The 10,275-nt window shown below is 40.7% G+C and overlaps 1 pseudogene; it reads right to left on the bottom strand.

Annotated features, from left to right (window-relative positions):
• Positions 1-273: 273 nt before the first annotated feature.
• LOC121028025 (60S ribosomal protein L9-like) lies at positions 274-832 on the bottom strand (annotated as a pseudogene).
• Between the last annotated feature and the right edge of the window lie 9,443 nt (positions 833-10,275).

The following is a 10,275-nucleotide window of genomic DNA, read 5'->3' as shown; positions in this document are numbered from 1 at the left end:
AACTAAAAAAAAATGTGTATTTTGAGCACATATAACTTAAAAAGAAAGGAATTAAGAATGATTTTTGTCTACAGCAAGTGATGGTGCCAGTATAAAAAATGGAAAATATCTGATAGGTGGAGAGGGAAATCAGTTGATCTATTTTTTGTGCTGTTTTTTTTTTTTTTTTTTCATTAGAGGTCTTTCACTCATCTTTAAAATATCACAATTAGGTCTTAGGAATCATCTAGCATTTTTCTGTTTCCATACTGGACAACTTTTAAACCTTATTCATTACCCTGCTAAATAAACTTTTCCTTTTTCAGAGGTATAGTGACCATCCAAATTTTTTTCTAACAGTCTTGTTTTTAACTGTTGTGTCTTGCTGAATCAAAGCAGCTGAATTTGATACAAGTTTAATGTCATTTTCTTTAAGAATAATTCATCTGTCTGGACTTGAAATACTGAATAAGCAATGCCCCACATCATCTGAACCCTGTGAGTATATTTTTCAACCAAGAAACATTTAATTTCAATGAGAGATCCATTCTAAATAACAAGGTTGATGGGAGGTGGCACAAATCTCATCCTGTAAAAGAAGCCACTGTGATCCCCTTGATCATGTTCTATATGACTACAGATAATGTGAACAGTCATCGGGGCCTTTCTATTTCCCCACTGTTTGTCAAACTGTAGTCTCTTTTCATTCCAAGGAGACTGAATTCTACATTGATGTGATGGAAGTCCCTCCACAGAGTTCCTCCCAGGTCCTTGAAAATAATCGTGCATCCTTTCAAAGTGACGTTACATTTTCTGGAATGTCAACAGTCTGATTGCTGAGAATGTTCTTCATCTCACAGTAGATGTGGCAAAAAGCTCAAATGATCTGTTTTGAATGTATTATATTTTAATTGCCCCCAGGGACGATGTCAGAAAAACAGCTGAATATATGTGACTAAAGCTCAGAGAAGAGATCTGGACTGAAGATAGAATCTGGGAGTCATCAGCATATAGGTAAATATTAATTACAGTCATGGAACTAGTTAAGATCATTATTTGGCAGCTGTTAGAGACCAAAGCTAACTAACATGTGTGGAGGAAACCTAAAAAGTCTTGTAACATTAAAACTGAAATCTGAAACCTGAAACCATTTTGCTAAAGAAATTATCAGAGAGGAGTGATCCACACTCAATTTGGGTTTTATTTCCTGATTCATCTATACCTCAAATTCACTCTATTTAGCTATTCTACTCTATTCATTCTATTTAGTTATACAAGACCTCTTGCATTATTCAAAGAAGCTGCTATAATTCTATCACTTTTATTATTTTTTAGCTCATTTATTTTTGAGAGAGAGAGAGAGAGCAGGAGAGGGTCAGAGAGAGAGGGAGAGAGAATCCCAAGCAGGCTCCACACTATCAGCATAGACCCTGATGTGGGGCTTGACTTACAAATTAAGATATCATGACCTGAGCCAAAATCAAGAGTCAGATGCTTAACCAACTGAGCCACCCAGGTGCCCCATCTATCACATTTATATACTATTTTCAAAGAATGAATTAGCACGTTAAGAGATTGGTGATTTACATTAAGACTTCATTGGAACACTTAAATTTACAAATGACAAAGAGCGGGCTAATGAATGTGTTGACAAAGGTAAGGCTCAGGTGATCAATGACAGAAACAACTATCATAAAAACTCAGTAGTCCAGAGTGATGACCTGGAACATTAGAAAGAAATGAAATTAGTTGATATGAAAAGTTACATATTGCAGTGGAAATAATTACTCAAGTAGAAGATAGAGGAAACTTAACTCTGTAATCACTTTTATTTAAAAAAATAAAAGTTAAACTTCAATTAACTATGTGAATGCAGGTACTTAAAATGCAAATTTAAGCTGTGTGGTTATCAGTTCAAAATCAGACCTGAAGTGTAATCCAGGCCACCACCTTGCAGTCCTATAACTTTGGAGCCTATTTTTTTTTTCCTTCTCAGAGAGAGAGAGTACATGCATGAATGGGGGGGGCAGGGCAGAGGGAGAAGGAGAGAGAGAGAGAGAGAAAGAGAGAAGCGAAAAGAACACAAAAGAAAGCAATCAGAAGAGAATGCACTAAGCTGCTATGATCTGACCTCTTTACTTATTTGTATCTGTACCTATACACTCTGATTTCCCTTCTGTTACTTTGAATGAGCCTATGCTTTCAGTGAAGGACATCCCTTCCACATACACCTGCTCAAACACATCACTCCAGAAAATTTTTTCTTTCTCTTGGATATTATTTATTTTCCCTCTTGACTAAATTATCCCCCTCCCAAAATATACACGATGTGCTATTTCTCCAATCTTGATAAAATGGGGAAAAATCAATACTAGGAATTTATCCGAAGGATACAAAAATGCTAATTTGAAGGGGCAACCTGCACCCTAACGTTTATAGCAGCACTATTGACAACAGCCAAAGTATGGAAAGAGCCCACATGTCCATCCACTGATGAATGGATAAAGAAGATGTGGTATTTGGGGCGCCTGTGTGGCTGAGTTGGTTGGGTGTCTGATTTCAGCTCAGGTCATGATCTCACGGTTCATGAGTTTGAGCCCCGCATCAGGCTCTGTGCTGACAGCTCAGAGCCTGAAGCCCGCTCCAGATTCTGTGTCTCCCTCTCTCTCTGCTCTTCCCTGCTTATGCTCTGTCTCTCTCTCTCTCTCTCAAAATAAATAAACATTTAAAAAAAAAGATATGGTGTATATATATGCAATGGAACATTACTTGGTGAAGAGAAAGAATGAAATCTTGCCATTTGCAACAATATGGTTGGAACTGGATGCTATTATGCTAAGTAAATCTGTCAAAGAAAGACATTGATATCACTCATATGTGGAATTTGAGAAACTCAACAGATGAACTTAGGGGAAGGGAAGAAAAAATAAGATAAAAACAGACAGGGAGGCAATCCTGTACTTAAGACAGTCTTCAGTACAGAGAACAAACTGAAGGTTGCTGGAGGGGGTTGGAGGTGTTACATGGGTGATAGGCATTAAGGAGAGCACTTGGGATGAGCACTGGATGTCATATGTAAGACATGAATCACTGAGTTCTCCTGAAGCCAAGACTACATTGTATGTTAAAGTGGGGGGGGGGGGGGGGAAGCAATCCCTCAATACTACATACTTCAGCTACTTAGATTGCTCTCCCTTAAAAGAAAACTTCTGTACAGTTCCTTTATAAGCTGCTCTTAGCTCCCTTTCCCCCATTCTCTCTTTAATGCAGTCCAATCAGTATTTCATCCCATATGGCACCAAAACATCCCTCAAGGTTATCACTATCTCCACATTGTTCTAAGCCAATAAATTCTCCATCCTCAGCTTATCTGAATGACCAGCAGTATTAATATGGCTGATGATGGCCTCCTTGATATACTCTCTTCACTGATCATCAAGGATTTCACGTGTTCTTTCCCCATTTTACTAGCTGCTCCTTCTCATCCCACTTTCAGTTTTATAATACCTACATGACCTCCTTACAAACTGGAAAGGCCCAAGCCTCAGTTCTAAGTTTAAAACTTCTTCTATACCACTACTCTCCTATGATCTCATCCATGAATTTTGTTAGCTGAATATTTACAAATTTATATCACCAGCTCAGATCTCTCTGCTAAACTGTAGATGTGTGGCTGCCTACCAAAAGGGATACCTATTGTGAGGTGTTAGCAATCTCAAAGACAAAACTCATGACCTATACCCCCAACCCTCCAAACCTGTCCTTCCCACAATCTTTCTAAAAGCAGTAAATATCTTCCCGTCCCCCATGGGTTCCTGCTAAGTTTCTCAGGATCCACGTAAGAGTGAAACCATATGGTATCTGTCTTTCTCTGTATGGCTTATTTCACTCAGCATCACATTCTCCAGTTCCATCCACGTTGCTACAAAAGGCCATATTTCATTTTTTCTCATTGCCACGTAGTATTCCATAGTGTATATAAACCACAATTTCTTTATCCATTCATCAGTTGATGGACATTTAGGCTCTTTCCATAATTTGGCTATTGTTGAGAGTGCTGCTATGAACATTGGGGTACAAGTGCCCCTATGCATCAGTACTCCTGTGTCCCTTGGATAAATTCCTAGCAGTGCTATTGCTGGGTCATAGGGTAGGTCTATTTTTAATTTTCTGAGGAACCTCCACACTGCTTTTCAGAGCGGCTGCACCAATTTGCATTCCCACCAAGAGTGCAAGAGGGTTCCCGTTTCTCCACATCCTCTCCAGCATCTATAGTCTCCTGATTTGTTCATTTTGGCCACTCTGACTGGCGTGAGGTGATATCTGAGTGTGGTTTTGATTTGTATTTCCCTGATAAGGAGCGACGCTGAACATCTTTTCATGTGCCTGTTGGCCATCCGGATGTCTTCTTTAGAGAAGTTTCTATTCATGTTTTGTGCCCATTTCTTCACTGGGTGATTTGCTTTTCGGGTGTGGAGTTTGGTGAGCTCTTTATAGATTTTGGATACTAGCCCTTTGTCCGATATGTCATTTGCAAATATCTTTTCCCATTCCATTGGTTGCCTTTTAGTTTTGTTGGTTGTTTCCTTTGCTGTGCAGAAGCTTTTGATCTTCATAAGGTCCCAGTAATTCACTTTTGCTTTTAATTCCCTTGCCTTTGGGGATGTGTCGAGGAAGAGATTGCTACGGCTGAGGTCAGAGAGGTCTTTTCCTGCTTTCTCCTCTAAGGTTTTGATGGTTTCCTGTCTCACATTCAGGTCCTTTATCCATTTGGAGTTTATTTTTGTGAATGGTGTGAGAAAGTGGTCTAGTTTCAACCTTCTGCATGTTGCTGTCCAGTTCTCCCAGCACCATTTGTTAAAGAGACTGTCTTTTTTCCAGTGGATGTTCTTTCCTGCTTTGTCAAAGATGAGTTGGCCATACGTTTGTGGGTCTAGTTCTGGGGTTTCTATTCTATTCCATTGGTCTCTGTGTCTGTTTTTGTGCCAATACCATGCTGTCTTGATGATGACAGCTTTGTAGTAGAGGCTAAAGTCTGGGATTGTGATGCCTCCTGCTTTGGTCTTCTTCTTCAAAATTACTTTGGCTATTCGGGGCCTTTTGTGGTTCGTTTGAATTTTAGGATTGCTTGTTTTAGCTTCGAGAAGAATGCTGGTGCAATTTTGATTGGGATTGCATTGAATGTGTAGATAGCTTTGGGTAGTATTGACATTTTGACAATATTTATTCTTCCAATCCATGAGCAGGGAATGTCTTTCCATTTCTTTAAATCTTCTTCAATTACCTTCATAAGCTTTCTGTAGTTTTCAGCATACAGATCCTTTACATCTTTGGTTAGATTTACTCCTAGGTATTTTATGCTTCTTGGTGCAATTGTGAATGGGATCAGTTTCTTTATTTGTCTGTTGCTTCATTGTTAGTGTATAAGAATGCAACTGATTTCTGTACATTGATTTTGTATCCTGCAACTTTGATGAATTCATGTATCAGTTCTAGCATACTTTTGGTGGAGTCTATCGGATTTTCCATGTATAATATCATGTCATCTGCAAAAAGCGAAAGCTTGACTTCATCTTTGCCATTTTGGATGCCTTTGATTTCCTTTTGTTGTCTGATTGCTGATGCTAGAACTTCCAGCACTATGTTAAACAACAGTGGTGAGAGTGGGCATCCCTGTCGTGTTCCTGATCTCAGGGAAAAAGCTCTCAGTTTTTCCCCGTTGAGGATGATGTTAGCTGTGGGCTTTTCATAAATGGCTTTTATGATCTTTAAGTATGTTCCTTCTATCCCGACTTTCTCAAGGGTTTTTATTAAGAAAGGGTGCTGGATTTTGTCAAAGGCCTTTTCTGCATCGATTGACAGGATCATATGGTTCTTCTCTTTTTTTTTGTTAATGTGATGTATCACGTTGATTGATTTGCGAATGTTGAACCAGCCCTGCATCCCAGGAATGAATCCCACTTGATCATGGTGAATAATTCTTTTTATATGCCGTTGAATTCGATTTGCTAGTATCTTATTGAGAATTTTGGCATCCATATTCATCAGGGATATTGGCCTGTAGTTCTCTTTTTTTACTGGGTCTCTGTCTGGTTTAGGAATCAAAGTAATACTGGCTTCATAGAATGAGTCTGGAAGTTTTCCTTCCCTTTCTATTTCTTGGAATAGCTTGAGAAGGATAGGTATTATCTCTGCTTTAAACGTCTGGTAGAACTCCCCTGGGAAGCCATCTGGTCCTGGACTCTTATTTGTTGGGAGATTTTTGATAACCGATTCAATTTCTTCGCTGGTTATGGGTCTGTTCAAGCTTTCTATTTCCTCCTGATTGAGTTTTGGAAGAGTGTGGGTGTTCAGGAATTTGTCCATTTCTTCCAGGTTGTCCAATTTGTTGGCATATAATTTTTCATAGTATTCCCTGATAATTGTTTGTATCTCTGAGGGATTGGTTGTAATAATTCCATTTTCATTCATGATTTTATCTATTTGGGTCATCTCCCTTTTCCTTTTGAGAAGCCTGGCTAGAGGTCTGTCAATTTTGTTTATTTTTTCAAAAAACCAACTCTTGGTTTCGTTGATCTGCTCTACAGTTTTTTTAGATTCTATATTGTTTATTTCTGCTCTGATCTTTATTATTTCTCTTCTTCTGCTGGGTTTAGGCTGCCTTTGCTGTTCTGCTTCTATTTCCTTTAGGTGTGCTGTTAGATTTTGTATTTGGGATTTTTCTTGTTTCTTGAGATAGGCCTGGATTGCAATGTATTTTCCTCTCAGGACTGCCTTCGCTGCGTCCCAAAGCGTTTGGATTGTTGTATTTTCATTTTCGTTTGTTTCCATATATTTTTTAATTTCTTCTCGAATTGCCTGGTTGATCCACTCATTCGTTAGTAGGGTGTTCTTTAACCTCCATGCTTTGGGAGGTTTTCCAGACTTTTTTCTGTGGTTGATTTCAAGCTTCATGGCATTGTGGTCTGAAAGTATGCATGGTATGATTTCAATTCTTGAAAACTTATGAAGGGCTGTTTTGTGACCCAGTATATGATCTATCTTGGAGAATGTTCCATGTGCACTCGAGAAGAAAGTATATTCTGTTGCTTTGGGATGCAGAGTTCTAAATATATCTGTCAAGTCCATCTGATCCAATGTCTCATTCAGGGCCCTTGTTTCTTTATTGACCGTGTGTCTAGATGATCTATCCATTTCTGTAAGTGGGGTGTTAAAGTCCCCTGCAATTACCACATTCTTATCAATAAGGTTGCTTATGTTTATGAGTAATTGTTTTATATATTTGGGCGCTCCGGTATTCGGCGCATAGACATTTATACTTGTTAGCTCTTCCTGATGGATAGACCCTGTCACTATTATATAATGTCCTTCTTCATCTCTTGTGACAGCCTTTAATTTAAAGTCTAGTTTGTCGGATATAAGTATGGCTACTCCAGCTTTCTTTTGGCTTCCAGTAGCATGATAAATAGTTCTCCATCCCCTCACTCTCAATCTAAAGGTGTCCTCAGGTGTAAAATGAGTCTCTTGTAGACAGCAAATAGATGGGTCTTGTTTTTTTATCCATTCTGATACCCTATGTCTTTTGGTTGGCGCATTTAATCCATTTACATTCAGTGTTATTATAGAAAGATATGGGTTTAGAGTCATTGTGATGTCTGTATGTTTTATGCTTGTAGTGATGTCTCTGATACTTTGTCTCACAGGGTCCCCCTTAGGATCTCTTGTAGGGCTGGTTTAGTGGTGACAAATTCCTTCAGTTTTTGTTTGTTTGGGAAGACCTTTATCTCTCCTTCTATTCTAAATGACAGACTTGCTGGATAAAGGATTCTCGGCTGCATATTATTTCTGTCTAGCACACTGAAAATCTCGTGCCAATTCTTTCTGGCCTGCCAAGTTTCAAAAGAGAGATCAGTCACGAGTCTTATAGGTCTCCCTTTATATGTGAGGGCACGTTTACCCCTTGCTGCTTTCAGAATTTTCTCTTTATCCTTGTATTTTGCCAGTTTCACTATGATATGTCGTGCAGAAGGTCGATTCAAGTTACGTCTGAAGGGAGTTCTCTGTGCCTCTTGGATTTCAATGCCTTTTTCCTTCCCCAGTTCAGGGACGTTCTCAGCTATTATTTCTTCAAGTACCCCTTCAGCACCTTTCCCTCTCTCTTCCTCCTCTGGGATACCAATTATGCGTATATTATTCTTTTTAGTGTATCACTCAGGTCTCTAATTTTCCCCTCATACTCCTGGATTTTTTTATCTCTCTTTTTCTCAGCTTCCTCTTTTTCCATAACTTTATCTTCTAGTTCACCTATTCTCTCCTCTGCCTCTTCAATCCGAGCCGTGGTGGTTTCCATTTTGTTATGCATTTCGTTTAAAGCGTTTTTCAGCTCCTCGTGACTGTTCCTTAGTCCCTTGATCTCTGTAGCAAGAGATTCTCTACTGTCAGCTATACTGTTTTCAAGCCCAGCGATTAATTTTATGACTATTATTCTAAATTCACTTTCTGTTATATTATTTAAATCCTTTTTGATCAGCTCATTAGCTGTTGTTATTTCCTGGAGATTCTTCTGAGGGGAATTCTTCCGCTTGGTCATTTTGGATAGTCCCTGGGGTGGTGAGGACCTGCAGGGCACTTCCCCTGTGCTGTGGTGTATAACTGGAGTTGGTGGGCGGAGCCACAGTCAGACCTGATGTCTGCCCCCAGCCCACCTCTGGGGCCACAGTCAGACTGGTGGGTGCCTTCTCTTCCCCTCTCCTAGGGGCAGGATTCACTGTGGGGTGGGGTGGCCTGTCTGGGCTACTTGCACACTGCCAGGCTTGTGATGCTGGGGATCTGGCGTCTTAGCTGGGGTGGGTAGTCAAGGTGCACAGGGGCAGGAGGGGCAGGCTTAGCTTGCTTCTCCTTAGGTGATCCACTTCAGGAGGGGCCCTGTGGCAGCAGGAGGGAGTCAGATCTGCTGCCGGAGGTTTGGCTCCGCAGAAGCGCAGAGTTGGGTGTTTGCGCAGAGGGAGCAAGTTCCCTGGCAGGAACTGGTTCTCTTTGGGATTTTGGCTGGGGGATGGGCGGGGAAGATGGCGCTGGCGAGCGCCTTTGTTCCCCACCAAACTGAGCTCTGTCGTTCGGGGGCTCAGCAGCTCTCCTTCCCTTTGTCCTCCAGCCTTCCCGCTTTCTGAGCAGCGCTGTTAACTTATGACCTCCCAGCCGCTAAGTCGCGCTTGCTGTGGGAACACAGTCCGTCAGGCCCCTCCGCTTTTTGCAAGCCAGACTCGGGGGCTCTGCTTGGCAGGCAATCCGCCCCTCCGCCCCGGCTCCCTCCCGCCAGTCCGTGGAGCGTGCCCGCCTCGCTGCCCTTCCTACCCTCTTCCGTGGGCCTCTCGTCTGCACTTGGCTCCGGCGACTCTGTTCTGCTAATCCTCTGGTGGTTTTCTGGGTTGTTTAGGCAGGTGTTGGTGGAATCTAAGTGATCAGCAGGACGCGCGGTGAGCCCAGCGTCCTCCTACGCCGCCATCTTCCCTCCTCTCCGGGTAAAATTTTCAATGCCACATCATCTTTTGCCTGCTTGATTGCAATGGCCTCCTATTGGTCTCCCTGCTTTTACTCTTGTTCCACTAAAGTTGATCTTCAACAGAGGAACCAGAGTGATCTTGTTATAATATAAGAAAGAATAGATCATTTCTCTGCTCAGAGCTCTTGTAAGGCTTCAAATCTAAGAGTTCATGTCTTGAACTAACAATCTTCCCCAGTCCATGGCTCTCTTACACCTGCTCTGATCTCCTTTCCTAGCAACTCTGTCCTATATTCCACTACTCTAAACCTTCCACTGCTTCTTAAGGACACCAGGCACTCTCCCCATGGAAGATCTCAGCACCTGCTATTCCTGCCTCCAGTAATGTTCTTCCTTCTGGCTTCTTCACTCGCCAATGAAGTTTTAACACCTCAATTTGGGCTTTTCTGAACACCTTACTTAAATGAAACTCTATTTCATTTCTTAGACTTCCTTACAAAGTGTATTCTTTTTTCTCCTAAGAATTGATCACCAATTAACATATTTATTTTGTGTCAACTTTTTCTTAAAATATTTCATGAAATTGGTTTATTTTTTGTTTGTCCCTGTACTCTGAATGCCTAAAACAGTACCTTACAATTAGTAGGAACCTAGTATATAGTGATTGAATGAATGAATTAATACAGATTACTCATTGAAGTTCACTCACATTTTATTCAGGTCACAGTGAGTTTAATTGAAGCATAATACTAATTAAAATAATGAAATCCATCATCTAAGAAATTATTAAAACT

Source organism: Herpailurus yagouaroundi, unplaced genomic scaffold (assembly GCF_014898765.1).
Source record: "Herpailurus yagouaroundi ecotype Mexico unplaced genomic scaffold, PumYag 100, whole genome shotgun sequence".
Taxonomy (NCBI): Eukaryota; Metazoa; Chordata; class Mammalia; order Carnivora; family Felidae; genus Herpailurus; species Herpailurus yagouaroundi.
This window is presented reverse-complemented; position numbering and strand designations above follow the sequence as displayed.